Here is a 19,083-nt window from a genome sequence, read left to right on the forward strand (position 1 = left end):
TCACTGTCCTCTAGATGAAGAAATTATTTCCATATGACAAGCTGCTTATTTTGACAATGACCTCTGGTTCTGGACACCTTGCAAGGGAAGCGTGACCTTGCATCTCCCTTGCTGCTTAAAACTTTTATACATTTCAAATGACGGGACAAACAGCATCTCTGGGGAGAAGGAATGGGTGATGTTTCGGGTTGACACCGAAGATTGAAGAAGGGTCTCGACCCGAAATGTCACCCATTCCTTCTCCCCAGAGATGCTGCCTGTTCCACTGAGTTACTCCAGCATTTTGTGTCCACCTTCGATTTAAACCAGCATCTGCAGTTCTTTCCAATACATTTCGCAATTCACAATTCACAATCATACTTTATTAGCCAAGTATGTTTTGCAAATATGATGAGTTGGCTTCTTCTCTTCTCTTGTCATCTGCTAGGTCCAACGCTGTTGGATCTGTCATCTGTTTCAACTGGAGATGGCATCACTGTAGTTGGCCGAATATTAAATAATGGTGAGATGGGGTACGGGAAGGAGATTGAGAACCTCATAACCTAGTGCCAAGGCCACAACATTTTCCTCAACGTCAGCAAGACAAAGAAGATTGTGATTGACTTCAGGAAGCAAAGCGTTACACATACATTGATGGTGGTGAAGTAGAGATAGTTGAAAGCTTGAAGTTCCTAGGAGTAAATATCACCAGCAACTTGTTCTAGACTAGCAATATCAAAGCAATGATAGCACACTAACGTCTCTTCTACCTTAAAAGGCTTAGAAAGTTTGGGATGTCCCCAACAACTCTCACCAACTTCTACAGATGCGCTGTAGAAAGTATTTTATCAGGATGCATCACAGCATGGTCTGGGAACAGCTCCATCCAAGACCGCAAGAAATTGCAGAGAGTTGTGGAAGTAGCCCAGACTATCACGAACCTCCCTTCCATTGACTCTATATATACCTTACGCTGCCCTGGCAAGGCCAGCAGCATAATCAAGGATGAGTCGCTCCCTGGCCAATTCCTCTTCTCCCCTCTCCCATCGCATACAGAAGTGTGAAAATGCACATCTCAGGATTCAGGGACAGTTTCTATCCAGCTGTTGTCAGGCAACTGAACCATCCTATCACTAACTAGAGAGCAGTCCTGACCTACCATCTACCACATTGGAGTTCCTTGGATTATCTGCAATCAGACTTTACTGGACTTTATCTTGCTCTAAACGTTGTTCCCTTGATCCTGTATCGGTACACTGTGGATGGCTTGGTTGTAATCATGTACAGTCTTTCCACTGACTGGATAGCTTGCAACAAGAAAGCTTTTCACTGTACCTAGGTACACATAACAATAAACAAAACTAAACGAAATTAAGCTAAAAAAAACAAAAAGTTATGCTTTAAGCTACTTCTGTCGTGTTATATTTCTTTTTAATTGTTGTTTACTAACTGACCTCAAGCAGGATCAAATTATTGACAAGAAAATTCAGGCGATATGGACCTGTTTCCCTTACAGCAGTGGTCAATAACTGGAAGACAGATTTAAGTAAATTAGAGTAGGAATTAGAGGGAACTTTGAGAAAATAATATTGCTCTCAACAAGTGATGGGATTTCTGCCTGAAATAGACGGTAGAGGCATGAGTATATGGAAGAGATTTAAAGTGTTACCAATCGAAATCGAGAAAATCGGCTGACACCAAAACCATTGTTTGACTGCTGCCTTGGATATGATGGATTCTAATTTTCTGCAATTCTATTATATGTTGCAGGCAATAATTGTTTGGTATCTTTTACATGTTTAAATGTGCCCTGGTTCCTTTTCTCCAGAGAGGCTGCATGTCCCACTAAGTACTCCAGCATTTTGTGTCCATCTTCGGTATAAACCAACATTTGCAGTTCCTTCCTATATATTGTGTCCTGTTTGTTGGCCAACGCTGTCCAGGTGAGTTGAAGTAAAGATTTAAAGGATAATATACAGCCAGTCAGAATAATATATTTTCTAACAAGCAATCAAAACATAATCAAAATAATATAGGAAACGGATCTGCAAAGCAGCACATAAGCTTACAGGAACAAAATAAATAAAGCTGCTTATTGGATGGATAAAAGCTACATGGCCGATCATGTAGAAACTGACAAAGAAATGTAACATGTCGTGTTAAATACAAGACTAGGAGAGCTGTGGGGGAGGCAGCTTTGGAAAAGAGTTATGAAACACAATGCCAGAGATGATAAATGAACCTGAGTTTGTCATTGAACCAAATGAAGCTGACCAAGCAAATGTGACACGCGACTGTAAGAGTTACATTCAGAAAGACCAGTGCACTGTCTGTGTAATTGAGCTGATGGTGACCCCCAGTAATGGACAAATGGAGGAAAATTGCTGAGGTGTCCACAGGACAAGGTTAAAAAACATTCAGACAATATAACTGAGTGCAATGGAGCAAGTAGAACATCTGACATAGTAACTCAATTGCAGAGCATAGTATGGGAAATAATGCAAGGTCTGGACTTAAAACTAAACCAAGTGGGGCCCAAACGTCTCCTGCATTGGTGCAGCACCCTTTCCTCCCCCAAACCCCCTCCCTACTCCCCCCTCCCCACTCCCCCTTCCCCTCTCCCCCTCTCCCCCTCCCTCCCTCCCTCCCTCTCTCCCTCCCACCCCCCTCCCCCTCACCCCTCCACCACTTCCCTCCACCACTTCCCTCCACCCCCTTCCCCTCCCCCTCCCCCTCCCCCTCCCCCTCCCCCTCCCCCTCCCCCTCCCCCTCCCCCTCCCCCTCCCCCTCCCCCTCCCCCTCCCCCTCCCCCTCCCCCTCCCCCTCCCCCTCCCCCTCCCCCTCCCCCTCCCCCTCCCCCTCCCCCTTCCCCCTCCCCCTCCCCCTCCCCCTTCCCCTCCCCCATTCCATCCCCCTCAACCCCCCTTATCCCCCCTCCTCCCCCCTCCCTCCACCCCCGTCCACCCCCCCTCTCCCCTTCCCCACCCCTCCCTTCCCTTCCCCTCTTCCCCTCCCCACTCCACCCCCCTCAACCCCCCTTATCCCCCCTCCCTCCTCCCCCTCCCCCTCCTTCTCCCCTCCCTCCCCCCCTCCCTCCCTACCTAGGAGCTAGATTAAAACTTTAAAATGTGAATAACTTAAAGAATATAACACCAATTTCAATGAAACTTCTTCCATTAGCACCAAAGGGATGAGGGTGAATAAGGTGGGCCTAAAATTGTTGCGCTATCGTGTACCGTTTTGGCTGTAGTTCAGGAACAAACAAACAAACAAATGAGAGTTTTAGTATATAGATGCCTGTTATTGCAGCCAACCTAAAAAAAGTGACCCAGTCAAATAGAAAATGGATTATGTTGTAAACAATGTATTGTCACAAAGTGAGGAATCTGTCAGATTTTATTGGGATTCTAACAAGCAAGAATCCCTGAGGACTGAACAAATTTGCTGAAAGGCAAATTTGAAGAAAGCCTTCAGATATTGACACATCCATATGCAATGAAGGCTTTACACAGCTGATAATCAATGTTTCAAGGTGGAACTGAACCTGGGTTTACTCAGAATTAATACACTATGGTACCAAATCTATTTTTAACCTCTACTGACCCAGCAAACCATAAGTTGAATTAGTTGAAGAAGGCACAAAAGTTATGGGCAGAACAGTTGAAAGGAATAGCCCCTGATTTGTGTGGAGAGAAGTAATGCAGGGACAAAAAGTTACAGACGTCCTTAATTGTTATTGATTTTCTTTACTTTTCCAATGAAGAGTCAGCTAAACTAATAGATCACATGTTGCGAAAATGCGTGGCAGGAGACAGTGAAGAGAAACACACAGGGTTAATCCCTAGCAGTCAGCTGGGAAGGAGAGATTGGGGTTTTGTGAGATGGTTCTAAGCATAAATCAATGCAGGTGGGTGGCTAAAGGCTCTTTCCCATTTAGGCGTTTTTTACGGCGACTGCCGGCGACTGTCATAGTCGTAGCAGGTCGCTGAAAAAACGGCGACTGGACCCCCCTACGACAATGTCCATGACAAGCTACAACAACCTACCACCTAGTCGACATCAAGCAACAGCAAGCTACCGAAAACCGGCGAACTAATCGTCGCAAGTAGAACGTCCACCTACAAGTGCACCTACCACAACCTACGATGACTCCTACGACAATCTACCAGCACAGAGGCGACAGCCTACGACAACCGAAGTCAACGTACATCCACCCGTGACAAGCTACGACGAGCTATGACCCTGAAGACTGAAGAAAACTGAAGACAACTCACATTTCACCCAGTTTCCCTATAAAAGGAGGTATACGGTAGGGTTTCCAATCATTCTGCATCATGACTATTGGTAAGTAATGCCACGAGAAACTACTCTGAAATACAATAACTTCATACATCAATTTTCCGTCAAAATGTCAAGAATTTACATTATTGATATTCAAACAAAATTTTTTGAAAGGTTGATAAGAACATACAAAATAAGTGTATACAAAAGTATTGTAATAAACTTCAATAAATTTCAATAAACTTCAAACTTCAAACTTTAAAATTCAAACTCTAAACAGAATACAAGTGCAAAAACATACAAAACCTAACATCATTTATGGACACATTAAACTGATGGATGATCAGATCAAGTCCACACTTGGAATTCGCCAAAGGCAGCACCGGCGAGAACCTACGTCCCCTGGCGACAACCTACGACAGCGCCCACGTCAGGAGACGTCAAGCTACGCTCATTCGCGTCAAACCAACAGTTGCTGAAAAATTTTAAGCCTTTGCAAAATCCAGCGGTGACCAGAAAAACGCTGCGACTCTTTGGAGACTACTCACGACCATGCCCGCGACACCCTGCCGACCGTGTGGCGACAGCCTAGTCGCCTGTAGTCGCCTAAAAAAATTGCCGAACTGGGACAGGGCCTTAAAGCTTCTTTAATGGATTGAGGAGCACTCCATGGGTTTGCTATAACTACCTCATTTGGAAGGCAGTTCTCACCTTCATTTTATTGCTGAGTTCCTTATTCACTATAGGAACTTACCTTAAAGTCATAGGGACATAAGGCACAGAAACGGTCTCTTCGGCTCACCAAATGCAACCATTTTTTTAAAGATGTGGTATGATGCGGGATATTTGGCATTGATTTAGAATTGTAATATGATACATTCTGACTAGTTTATTAAAATATTGTTACATTTACAGCTAATAAGGCAATTGATAACAATATTGTAAATATCTTGTTTAAAGTTAGTTTCTACCGTGATCTGTCAAGTGACATGAAATAGTTGTCACATGACAGGAAGATTTTTGATCATGAGTATAAAATGAGATGTTTCCATTGATGGAATGAACTTCTCCTTTGAGTTGGGGATATGGGTGATGGCGCCAAGAACTATAAACAGAGATGTCATGCTTACACTTCTGTCACCAGCAACAGATGGGATGTGAAAACACGGTTTAGAACTATGTGTTTTCTGGATTGATTGCACAGACTTCTTGTTCAAACTTTGGAATCAGGAGCTATTGAAGACTTGTACATTTACTGTTGCTGCAGACAACAGAATGATTGTAAGAATTATGATTACTTGAATAGTTTAAATTATTTGCCATTTCCTGTTAAAACTATTTCCTTGAACACTAATTGCTTTAGTGCAAGACCTGTCATCAAATGGTGATTATGGTGGTGTTTCAGGAAAGAACAATCTCAAAGCAACAAGTGAGTTCATTATTATTCATTGATTTATAACCTCTTTGCACAGATGTGGTTTAATAGCTCATCTGAAGAATAACATCTTCAGGCATTCAGTCCTCTGAGAATGTCAGTGCGACGCAGTCTAGTCTCTGCACCATTGTAAGTTTATAACCATGCCCCCAACAAGCATCTGTTAATGAATTAAACATATACAGATCTTGGATTTCTACATTTGCAACTATTTTGATTTTGAACATTGATTTGCTATGTAGTTTTTGTTTTAATTTTGCTGTAATGGCCTTTAATACAAAATGAGAAAAACATGATGATAAATGTGCCAGTGTTTTATGAGAAAATGTATGGATTATAAGATTATAATTCCCTTTATTATATTTAGTAAGATGACTTAAGTGAGAAACATCTTAAGCCTATATTATTAAATTTAGTTTGGTAATGTAAAATATGTTATGACATTTATTTGGTTAGTGTGAAAAAACACATAATGCTTTCTGAATAAATGCTGTTTTTAATGTTAGTGGCATTAAATTGGACATACCCTTTTCATCAGCACATTTTCAACTTCTCAGGTTCTTACTCATAGAATCATGCAGCTTGGAAATAGGGCCTTCAACCCACACTGATCAACATGTCCCATCTACACTAGTTCCACCTGCTTGCATTTGGCCCATATCCCTCTAAACCTGTCCTATTCATGTCCCTGTCTAATTGTTTCTTAAACATTGAAATGGTCCCTGCCTCAACTACCTCCTCTGGCAACTTGTTCCATGCAAGTACCACCCTTTATGTAAAAAAAATTACCCTTCAGATTCCTATTAAATATTTCCCCCTTCACATTAAACGTATGTCCTCTGGTTCTCGATTCACCTACTCTGGGCAAGAGATTCTGTGCATCTACCTGATCTATTCCTCTCATGATTTTATAAGAAATTGTTCTATGTTTTATGTACTATTTCTATTGTACTATTGCAAGGTATATAAGCATTAGAAAATGTAGTATTGCTCAGATCATTTGCATAGGAGTAAGTGACTTTTCAGGAGTATGTACATTGTTATTGTGAATAGTTAATACAACCAAAATGATGATGATACTTTATTGTCACATAAATATTGGCACATGTCACAATATGTACCTAGGCACAATAAAAATCTTACTATAGATAAGCACAATCATAGATAAGTACAAAAGTGCAACAATTGTAGTGTAAATGGTAGACTTCCCTGAGACAGTACCGAGTCGCCACATTTCTGGCACCAACAATATTTCAAAGTTCTTAAGAGTACAACCTTATCTTAGCCTTAAAGGCTGTTTAGCCTGGTGGCACCAATCCTTTCCTCTGTCTGCTGCTATCATGAAAACAGCCCTTTGTCCAGCCTCCACTGTAGTCCTCCCCTCACCAGTTCCCGGTCTTGGTGTTGAGCAGGAGACGAGCCTCGGGCAACTCCAGGTGGGTTGCCAGTTCCGCAGCGGGCAAGCCAGCCTGGCTACTGCATGCCAGGTGCTTCTGTCAGCCCGTGCGGCTGGCCGGAGCTGTGGAACCTGGCAACTGTAGACATGTCTACTTGTTATGGGAGAATAAATTTGAGAAAGAATATAAGACCAAAATAATAGGAGTGCAAGACTCTTTAGAACTCATGATTCAAGAGGCCTGTGGAAGCCTGATCACTGAGTATATTTGAGATAGAGAGTGGAGAAGATTACAGAGATGGGGTGGGCCAAAATCAGGAGAATTCAATAAATGTTTGAATCCAGATATCGCTGGTGTGTTAGCAGGTTTGATGCAAGGACAAAGGCAGCAATTTATTCAAAAGAGTTCAAGTTGAGGAAAGGTCTTGATCTGAAATATCATTAGTTCATCCCCTCCATAGATGTTGCCTGAGCTGCTGAGTTCCTCCAGCAATTTGTTCTTATCAAGATTCCAGCATCTGCAGTTTCCATACTTTATTACCCTGTGATTCTAGGGAGCAAATGGAGGATTTGAACACTTGCATTTGTGAATTATAATTTTTCGAAGGGCCTTTTCAAAGTGCTAATTTGCAACCAAAACTTACAAAATATGTAATGGTGTAACTGTACATTCAGCTTCTTCCTTCCTTCTCCCTGCCCCCATGAATGTTCTGATACAAGTAAATGGCTTCAGTGAAAATGTCAAGTTCATTCTGTTCATAATTCTGTCCTGCAGTGAACTTTTTTATTGTAACATCCCTCGGATTAATGATCATTCAGCCACTATTTTCCCATTATGTTCTGATTAGGCCAAAACAACTTGTGACTGAAGAACAGACACTTATCCTCTTGTGGCAATGTCTTAGAGATGAAGAAACAATACAAACAGGTCAAATATGGGTTTGATGTGCAAAAATATTTTCCTTAGCACCTTAAATACTAGTTTGAAGAAATGTTCATTTGATCATCTGGATTGTGAAATTTTGCTCTGCAACTCCATGAAGAACATACATGAAAAAATACAACAACGCTATAAGACATCGACAGTCAAGCCCTGATCTGTCATCCTAGTCTGTAAACTTCCTAAAAGTGAGTAGGGCATGATTTATGACGCCTCAATATTTAACCAGGCGCATTTTGTTTTATAGAAGGTGGTGAGTAAATTGCAAAGGATTTTTCTTCTGTATTTATATTATGTTTCTTTGAGTTTAATAATTTGCACAGTTCATCAAATCAGGATTGCATTTCCAGTCTGTATATTCTGATAGACCCAAAAGCAGACGGAGCAACTTCCCCTGCTTCTCATTGTATCACTAGCACAGGCTGCCGACTGCAACACAAACAGAAACACTTGCCTTTGAATGAAACGAGTAATGGAATGCTCATATCTCTCTTTCTCATCATCTCCATTAGTCTTCAAAATCTGACAAGCAAGTGGCCCTGAATATTTTAACAGCCATTACTCTTAACCATGAAGTATGTTGAGAGGATGACAAATTTTCAGACATGATAGGAATGCCAAGGGCTACTATCTTTACCTCCCCCATCCTTGCAAATTAGGACTGAATCTACACTTTCAGCATTGATAAATGCTAAGGGTAGGTGTTAAACATGGAAAGATACACAAAATCAATACAATATTTATCACTTGGCACATTAAGCATGGGCAGAGGATTACTTGTCTGTTTATCAATAGATGGGAGTACATGCTGAGGGGTGCACTGAAGCTTGATGCAGCCAGTGTGAAGGGTCTGTGGGGGAGGACCACAGCCTAGGGTCCTTCCACTGCTGGACTTTGAGGGGCTGAGTCCAGTGGGGGCACTGCTCAAACAAGTGAAGGAATATCAGCCCAGGAGGCCACATGAGTGGAAGGGTGTTTTGTTTAAAGATAGGTGGTAACACCACTGAGTATGTCACTATTGAATGTATCGACTCTGAGAAGATAGAACGTTTTGGCACAATTTTTGTATTCTGGATAAAGTTTATTTTTGAAATATATTAAAAAGATGTAGGAGCCATTTGTGTTTGTACTAGCTGTTTAGCATAATCATATTATTCTGTATCTTACTGTATTATTTTTGGACACAAGATGGCGACAACAGAAAGGATTCTGTAAAGGAAAATGGTTTTTCTTCATTTTGTGGAACTTCAAAGTTCTCTTATGTCTTGAAATGGGTTGCCGCCCTGAAAAGCCAGCGTGAGATTGAGGAAGAAGAAGAAGAACAGAAGAAAAGACAGTTGAAAATAAAAGAAGAACAACTGAGAAGAAGGAAAGAACAATTGGAATTTCTTGTTAATTGAAATGATGAAGGAAAGTGACCAGAAACTATTAGAACTAGCAGAACAGAATAAAAGGCCAAAAAACCCAATTGCGAGTGATGCTGTTCTCCATCTCAAACGTGTGGGCATATTGGGGCCGGTGATGAAACATGCATCTCCTCCATTGTACCGGTACAAGTAAAGAGCCACAAGGAGAGTACAGTGTTGCAAACATGCACATTTTTGGATCATGGAAGTTCATCTACCTTCTGCACAGAAAGCTTGATGGGAAGGGTGAACATTGCAGGACCAAAGGCCAAAATTCTCCTGCATACCATGAATCAAGTGAAGCATATAAAGTCGTCTTATGTCAGGTTTGGAAATATCTAATCTGGACAAAGATGATTTTATTCAACTAAACATAAGACCATGTTCACATCCCTGTTTCTCAGCTAAACATTCCCAGACAAGAAGACCTGAAACAATGGCCTTGCTTGAAGGATGTCAAGATTCCTGTAATAGACTCTGGCATTGACCTACTCATCGGGACAAATGCTTCAAAGGTATTGGAACCTTGGGAGCTGGTCAACAGCCAAGGGGATGGACACTATTGTCTAGACTTACATTTCAAGCAAGAAAATGCCAGCATGCCAAATAACCATTGCATTGCAGAGCAACGCATCCAGAGCTTGAAACGCAAGTTTTGCAAAAATGAGAAGTTTTATGATGAATATACATCTTTTTTCACAGAAATGATTCACAATGGTTATGCTGAAATGGTACCAATGCACCAGCTGAATTGTACTAATGGAGAACATCCCACATCACGGGGTGTATCACTCAAAGAAAGGAACTTTAAGAGTGGTCTTTGACTGTGGTGCAGTCTTCAAAGGAACATCACTCAACTGCCAACTGCTGCAGGGTCCAGACCTAACCAACTCACTCATTGGAGTTCTCATCAGATTCAGACAAGAATTGGTTGCTTTGATGGCTGATATCAAAACAATGTTTCATCAGGTCAAGGTATCAGAAAAGCATATTGACTATCTGCGATTTCTGTCGTGGCCCAATGGTGATGTGCAGCAAGATCTTGTTGAATACCTGATGAAGATACATCTTTTTAGAGCCATGTCATCACCAAGCTGTGCAGACTTTGCATTAAGAAATCTGCTGAGGAAAACAAAGCTCGCTTTCCTGAAGAGGTGACAAACACGGTAAAGAACTACTGCTACCTAGATGATTGTTTTTAAATCCAGGCCTTCGGAACAGAAAGCAATTCAGATGGTAAAAGATCTGTCTGCCATCTGCCATCTGCCATACTGGAGGATTCATGCTGTCAAAGTGGATCAGCAGCAGCCATGCTGTATAGGCATCCATTCCTCAAGAAAACAGAACCAAAGAGATCAAGGAGTTGAACGGACAAAGCCAATGGAGAGAGCACTCGGATTGCGCTGGTGAATTGAAACTGATGTGTTCAAGTTCAGAATTGCTGTACAGGAATGACCATACACTATATGTGGCATTTTGTCTGTAGTCGGCTCTATATACAACCCTTTCGGAATTCTAGCACCATTTACTCTGCCAGCCAAGGTGATTATGCAGGAGCACTGCAAGGAGAAACATGGATGGGATGAAAACATACCCCAAATCTTCTCTCACCAAAGACAGGATGGCTAGCAAATCTCAACAAGATTGTGTAGTTTAAAGTGCACCGGTGCATGTAGCCCACCAGCTTTGGTCAAATCAGATATGCGCAGCTGCACCACTTTTCAGATGCCAGCGAAAGTGGCTTCGGTACGGTTTCATATCTAAGACTGGAAAACGATAGCAAAGAGGTGCATATTGCATTCATAATGGAAAAATCCAGAGTGGCACCAATAAAACAAATGACGATTCCGAGAATGGAGCTTACAGCTGCAGTCCTATCTGTCAGAGTTGACACAATGCTGCAAAAAGAATTACAGCTTCAACAGAACAAATCAATCTTCTGGACCATTAACACAATGGTGCTTAAGTACATCAACAACAATACCAAACGCTTTCAAACATTTGTAGCAAACATAATCTCTTTTGTAAGGGATGCTACTGATGTATCACAATGGAGATATGTTAGCACAAAGGAGGATCCGGCAGATAAAGCATCTAGAGGACTTACAGTAGACCGCTTCTTAAGCTGCAATAGATGGTTCAAAGGACCAGAATTTCTCTGTAAATCTGACAGATTACGGTCAAAACCTCATTTGGAATCTGCTATCTCTGCTAATGATCCATAAATCAAGCAAGACATTACAATGAACGTCATTGTCAAGGATCCATTGAACTCCACAAACTCTCTGATCACCTATTTCTCATCATGGAGGAATCTGAAGACTGCCGTAGCTTGGTTTCTTAAAGTGAAGACAATCCCCCTGCAGCTGACTCGAAAGAGAAAGGAAATTCTGATTGCTGTGAGTAACTTTGTAAAGGATTCTGGCAAACTGAAAGAAATGGTTGAGAAGGAGATGCAAGTCTTGAAAGCAACACTTCGCAGACAATGTTTATGTCTTGAAGATCTTTCCCAAGCAGAAAGCGCAATCATCTCTTTCAGTCAAAGACAAAAATTTGAAGTAGAAATATCAGCACTAGAAGATGGTGGTAATACTATCAAAAGAAGCAGTCATTTGCACAAACTTGATCCGGTGCTGTATGATGGACTTCTGAGAGTAGGCGGTCATCCGAATAGACTAGCGATGCCTGAAGAAGCTATACATCCTATTATTCTCTCGAAGGACCTCCACATGTCAACATTATTGTTAGGCATATCCATGAACGGCTCGGTCATGAAGGAAGAAATCATATGTTGTCTCGTCTCCGTAAAAGATACTGGATTATCAAAGCTAACTCCGCTGCAAGAATAATCATAACAAACGGCATTGTGTGTAAACGATAGTGGGGAAGAGTTGGGGAACAAAAGATGGCAGATTTGCCCTTGATGAGAATTCGACCAGACGAGCCTCCATTTAGAGATGTAGGAGCAGACTATCTTGGTCCTATAGAGATCAAAAGAGGATGAAGTTTTGTTAAAAGGTATGGTGTAATCTTCACCTGCATGGAAAGCAGGGCAATACATCTTGAAGTTGCATATACACTTGATACAGACTTCTGCATCAATGCGTTACGAAGATTCATTTGTTGACGAGGTCAAGTTTCATCTTTAAGATCAGACAATGGCACAAATTTCATCGCAGCGGAAAGAGAATTGAGAGAAGCATTCAATGACTTGAATCAGGACAAGATCCAGAATGCTCTGCTTCAGCAAGAGATAAGGTAGTACTATAACCCTCCAGCAGGATCCCATCAGGACGGTGTTTGGGAACGATTGATCCGCATGGTTCGAAATGTGCTGCACTCTGTTCTTAGCCAACAAGTTCTGGACGATGAAGGATTGCAAACTTTAATTTGTGAAGTTGAAGCAATTTTAAATGATCGACCCATTACCAAGAATTCTGATGATCCAATAGACCTGGAAGCACTCACACCAAACCATCTTTTTCTGTTGAAAGGCAAGCCAATACTACCACCTAGGCTCTTTGTAAAGGAAAATTTATACATCAGATGCAGATGGAGACAGGTACAATATATAGCAGATCTCTTTTGGAAACGGTGGATACGAGAATATTTGCCTCTGATCCAAGAACGACAACGGTAGTCAGAGGTGAAAAGAAGCTTTGCTACAGGTGACATTATTGTGGTAGCTGATTCCACTGCTCCATGAAGCTCCTGGCTAATGGGCAGAATATTGGAGACCATACCAGATGCACAGGTCTTGTGCACTCAGTTTGACCAGACTAAGAGCAACATCTTGGAAAGACCAATAACGAAGATATGTCTGCTCCTAGAAGCTGATACCTGAGTACAGCAAAGACTGATGGCCTTAAAGGTTGTTGAATCACTAAACTAGATTAGATGCCAAAATATAGTGCATACTTTTTATTTTGATTCAGTGTGAAATTTTTATGGCTCCTTTTAATGTTTATTAATAATTGTTTCATTATATACGAGAACATTTAAGGGCCAGTGTGTAGCAGCCATTTATGTTTGTACTAGCTGTTTAGCATATCATATTATTTTGTATCTTGCTGTATTCTTTTTGGACACTAGGGGGTCGTCATGAGATGAATACATATATGGGCATAACGTACAGGGAGGAGTCAGAACAAGGTACTATCTGGGAATGCAGAGACAGGATGCGTCAGACACGGAGGAGCTTGGTGAGGATATAGTTCCTCAAACCCATGACAAGAGAAAAGCTTGGATAAATACAAATCTGTTTGTATTACTACTTCAATAAACGACTAATTAAACTGAAATGTCTTTCAGATCTCTCTGTTGTTGGTTTGCGTGAAGATCGATCACTTCAGCCTTCGTGAAGTGGTGGCAAGTGGAGAGGACTTTATCATAAGGACTGAAGTTGTCACTACACAAGATTAGACCCTCGCAGCACCAATTTTGGGCATATGTGTTTTCTGTCCTCAACTTTTAGGCCATGGATTTGAATTACTATGTCCCAGCAAAGGTGTTTGAATATTCAGAGGTGACTTGGAAGTTACAATATGCCCCCACTGTAAATATGTAATGCTGCTGTTTCTTGTCAACACTGAAAATGTGCTGATAATTATAACCATTCAAACTATACTTAATCATCTATTGTCTTTGTGTTTAAAAAACACAAACTTGCTGTCCTTTGAGTTTGGAGATTCTGCTGAGGGGTTCTCCAAGAGAATATCCATTCCTCCAGATGAATGAGGACTTTTATATCAAGCAGCTTCAGCCTCTTAGTGATTTGGTTCAAAAGATTACAACATTTACTGGGATAAGTTTGTGGCCCATTACATGGCCTGCAACCTTAGACTTAGCAATCTAAGGGGGCATAGAAACATAGAAACATAGAAAATAGGTGCAGGAGTAGGCCATTCGGCCCTTCGAACCTGCACCGCCATTCAATATGATCATGGCTGATCATCCAGCTCAGTAACCTGTACCTGCCTTCTCTCCATACCCCCTGATTCCTTTAGCCATAAGGGCCACATCTAACTCCCTCTTAAATATAGCCAATGAACTGGCCTCAACTACCTTCTGTGGCAGAGAATTCCGCAGACTCACCACTCTCTGTGTGAAGAAATGTTTTCTCATCTCGGTCCTAAAAGACTTCCCCCTTATCCTTAAGCTGTGACCCCTGGTTCTGGACTTCCCCAACATCGGGAACAATCTTCCCGCATCTAGCCTCTCCAACCCCTTAAGAATTTTATATGTTTCAATAAGATCCCCCCTCAGTCTTCTAAATTCCACCGAGTATAAGCCTAGTCTATCCAGTATATGTATTTTAAGTATAGCACCCCATCCTTAGATCCGTTCAGGCCAGATCACAAAGGAGAGCTGAAGGGATGGACATAAAAGTATGTGTAAGGCAACAGCTACTGGACAGAACTGGGTTGTATGGTGCAACAGGGCCACCAGTTGCAAAAGATGATTGCTAACCATTTGAAACATCAGAGGGGTGCGTGTGGACTTGAGCAGGAGACTGCATGGCAGTACACGTGTGTGTGTGTGTGTGCGCGCGTGCATGTGTGATGAATATCAATGAAATAAAAAGCAAGAGGAACTGAGTAGAAACTTTTAAAAAGTCATATGACAGGGAGCACAGCAGACATCATGAGCTCAGTGACGCAGAAGGGGGAGATTACAGAGTACATACTCTCTGGTTTTAAGTATATGCTCTTTTATTTAATATGGGAATTAGTATTCCCTCCCAGAGCTCTCAGGATGGCACTTAAAGGTCAGACAATGGCGGCCCCAGAATTCTGACAACCTAAGCCAGTCCTTTTACACTGATTACCATCATACATAAGTCCTTCACCCCTGGGGAGAAGCAGAATATTCTGTCTAAGCTATTGCCACTTAGAGTTGTTTGTGAGAATTCAGAATTCTGGTGCAAGTTAGAAGAAATGACTGAAATTCACCAGATGCATTCCATAGGCTTATCTGTTGGTTCAAGCTAAATGCCAAGGAGTATGTGGGGAAAGTCTGGCCCAGGGGGTGTAGAAAAATATACGGGCATCTAGGAGTGCAAGAAACAAGGATAAATATTATTACTTTAAGGGAGAAGTGAGGCAGTGACAGGGGGGAGGCGAGCGTAACGGGGGAATGATAATATAAGTTAAGATGAGCCTGCCATGGATTATCATCATATCATATCATATATATACAGCCGGAAACAGGCCTTTTCGGCCCTCCAAGTCCGTGCCGCCCAGTAATCCCCGTACATTAACACTATCCTACACCCACTAGGGACAATTTTTACATTTACCCAGCCAATTAACCTACATACCTGTACGTCTTTGGAGTGTGGGAGGAAACCGAAGATCTCGGAGAAAACCCACGCAGGTCACGGGGAGAACGTACAAACTCCTTACAGTGCAGCACCCGTAGTCAGGATCGAACCTGAGTCTCCGGCGCTGCATTCGCTGTAAAGCAGCAACTCTACCGCTGCGCCACCGTGCCGCCCATATGGAGGAGCATGTGGAGCATAAAGTCTGTGCTAAGGAAGAATATCCAGATGTAGACAATGCTGGTCAGGATGATCCAGTCTTCCTGAAAATGCTGATAGAAGGGCAGAGCACAACCAAGCAAAATGTTTTAGACTTGGGAATAGCTGTGGAATCCCTCCATCCCTCAGTAGTACCATGGGCCAGGGAAATGGACCAGAGAAGAGAGGTCATGAGGTGACTACAGTGATTTAGATTGCTGCAAAGATAGAGGACGTGCCTTTTTTATTTTAAAAATAAGCTTTATTCATTATAAAAAAAACATACAGTAGCGCAGCGGTAGAGTTGCTGCTTTACAGCGAATGCAGCGCCGGAGACTCAGGTTCGATCCTGACTACGGGTGCTGCACTGTAAGGAGTTTGTACGTTCTCCCCGTGACCTGCGTGGGTTTTCTCCGAGATCTTCGGTTTCCTCCCACACTCCAAAGACGTACAGGTATGTAGGTTAATTGGCTGGGTAAATGTAAAAATTGTCCCTAGTGGGTGTAGGATAGTGTTAATGTACGGGGATCGCTGGGCGGCACGGACTTGGAGGGCCGAAAAGGCCTGTTTCCGGCTGTATATATATGATATGATATGATACGAAAACAAGCCACACAAAACACTTTAGACAATAAAAATGTATTTAGTATGGATTCTACATTCTATAGTGTTAGTGTCATACTGTTGATTTAACACCTGTCTTTCCACAAAACATCATTGCCACTCGTGTGGCCCCTTGGGATGATTCCCTTACGTGAGGGGATCCTCAATCTGTTTGTGAGACTGTTACCAAGTCATCCTCCTCTTCTGGGCTGTGGATCATAAACTCCCCTGCCAATCTTTTGGAAGGAATGCAAGCACATCTCATCCTCATCTTAACAGAGTGAACTCTGGATTGCAAGATGATTGAGGCATTGAGGATTCTGCGGCAAAGAGCGTGGCTTACCAACTGTTCACCTCTGAGTTCTTCCGTCATATTTACACTTCTTGACTGCAGGAGAAGGTGTTAATGCAGGTTTTTCTGGAGTTGGCACAATTCCCAACTGACTCTCTCTTATTTTCTGAATGATTTTGAAGATGAAGAACCCTTGTATTGATGACGGTCTCCATCAGGAGTCTGGAGGTGCTGTCTAGTCTGCAGTCACTTCAATAATGCAGTTGATGTCACTGGCCAGAATGAACAGCCAAAATGAACATCACCAGCAGCAGTTCAAGCCGGTGGAGAAAGGTCAACCACTTGCCCCACATGGGCAAGGCAGGTGCACTGATCAGCCTGAGCGGAGAGCTAGGGCACACTATATTACCATTAGGAAAAACTCCCCCCCCCCCCCCCCCCAAACTGCCTGCATTGAGAAGTTGCTCAAGGGAGGGCAAAGTAGAAATGAGATGCGTAGGGCCAGTTTTTTTTCACATATATATATACACACACACACACACACACACACACACACACACACACACACACACACACACACACACACACACACACACACACACACACACACACACACACACACACATAGGGTGGAGAGTGTTTGCAACAAACTGCCGGGGATGGTGGTTGAGCCAGATGCAATAGTAACATTGAAGAGTCTTTTGGACAGGCATATGAACATGCAGGGAATGGAGGGATATGAAATATGTGCAGGCAAATAGAGTTGGAAGAAACAGAGACCACAGAAGAACCACAATCTTTCACCCTTGCAGCTCCCTCTGTCTAACCTGACTGCTGACCAGATCATATCATATCATATCATATATATACAGCCGGAAACAGGCCCTTTCGACCCACCAAGTCCGTGCCGCCCAGCGATCCCCGTACATTAACACTATCCTACACCCACTAGGGACAATTTTTTAAACATTTACCCAGCCAATTAACCTACATACCTGTACGTCTTTGGAGTGTGGGAGGAAACCGAAGATCTCGGAGAAAACCCACGCAGGTCACGGGGAGAACGTACAAACTCCTTACAGTGCAGCACCCGTAGTCAGGATCGAACCTGAGTCTCCGGCGCTGCATTCGCTGTAAAGCAGCAACTCTACCGCTGCGCTACCGTGCCGCCCAAGGGCAAGTAAAGACAAAGAAACACAAGGAACTGCAACTAAGCAATGGTTAGCTACAAGACTCCATCTAGTTAATCCTCTGAGTATGTCTTTTCATAACATTTGCTATTCCTCACTATTTTAGCCTGAGCTGCAATGTTTTTGCCAGGCCTCAGAGAATTGTAATGTCTCAATTGAGCCCCTTGGGAATAACCGCTGCCTTGCTCTGCAGATGCACAGAATTTTTTTTGCAGTAAATTAGAAAGAAATCCTCTTTCAAAGGCTGGACATTGCCTTCCCGGCTGGGAACCATGTTTGAAGATATTTTTCCACATTTGTTTAAAAGAATAAAAGAATATTATTTGCATTTTCTTCAAAAAGTATTAACTTTAAGAACATTTTGTTATCAAATTCTTTGCATTGCCGCGCTAATAATTTTGATGAATAAATCTCAGAAGATATACATTTTGTAAGATTTGAAAGTATTAGTTTTACATCAAGGTATTAAATATTAATTGGCAATAAGATAAGATCCAAATATTACATCAACTTTAATTGGAAAAGCAGCGTGGGGATCAGTACTTTGAGAGTTATTTGGTAAATCTGCAAAGCAGTTTACAGTAAACAGAACCTTTTAATTTTCAAACCCCAGCTGAATGTTATGATGTGAAAATTAAAATACCAAGGGGATGAATTTAAAAAGATCAATGGCTTTTTCTTACCCTTGAGTGTTAATATTTTGAACAAAATTCTAACATTTAAAAGGAAGGATGTTCTGTGCCTATCAGAGCAAAGCCAGGTAGAGGGTACATGTATCGCCCAAAATTCCTTCCTACAGATTCCAAAAATTAAATATCACAAGAGAAGAAAGTCAAAGATATAGCTCCGGCCATTAATCGGAATCAGAGAGATGCAGACTGTAAAGGAGAGCTTTTAATTGCTCTATTCTTGTTCTGTCCCCTCCCTCATCCCCATTACTCCACTCCCTCCCTGTCTGCTTACCCACCGCAGAACAAGAAACAGAATACGACTGCTGACTTAAATTGACTTAAGGGCCTGTCCCACTTAGGCAATTTTAAGGCG

The sequence above is a fragment of the Rhinoraja longicauda genome, chromosome 14 (assembly GCF_053455715.1).
Source record: "Rhinoraja longicauda isolate Sanriku21f chromosome 14, sRhiLon1.1, whole genome shotgun sequence".
In the NCBI taxonomy this organism is placed as follows: Eukaryota; Metazoa; Chordata; class Chondrichthyes; order Rajiformes; family Arhynchobatidae; genus Rhinoraja; species Rhinoraja longicauda.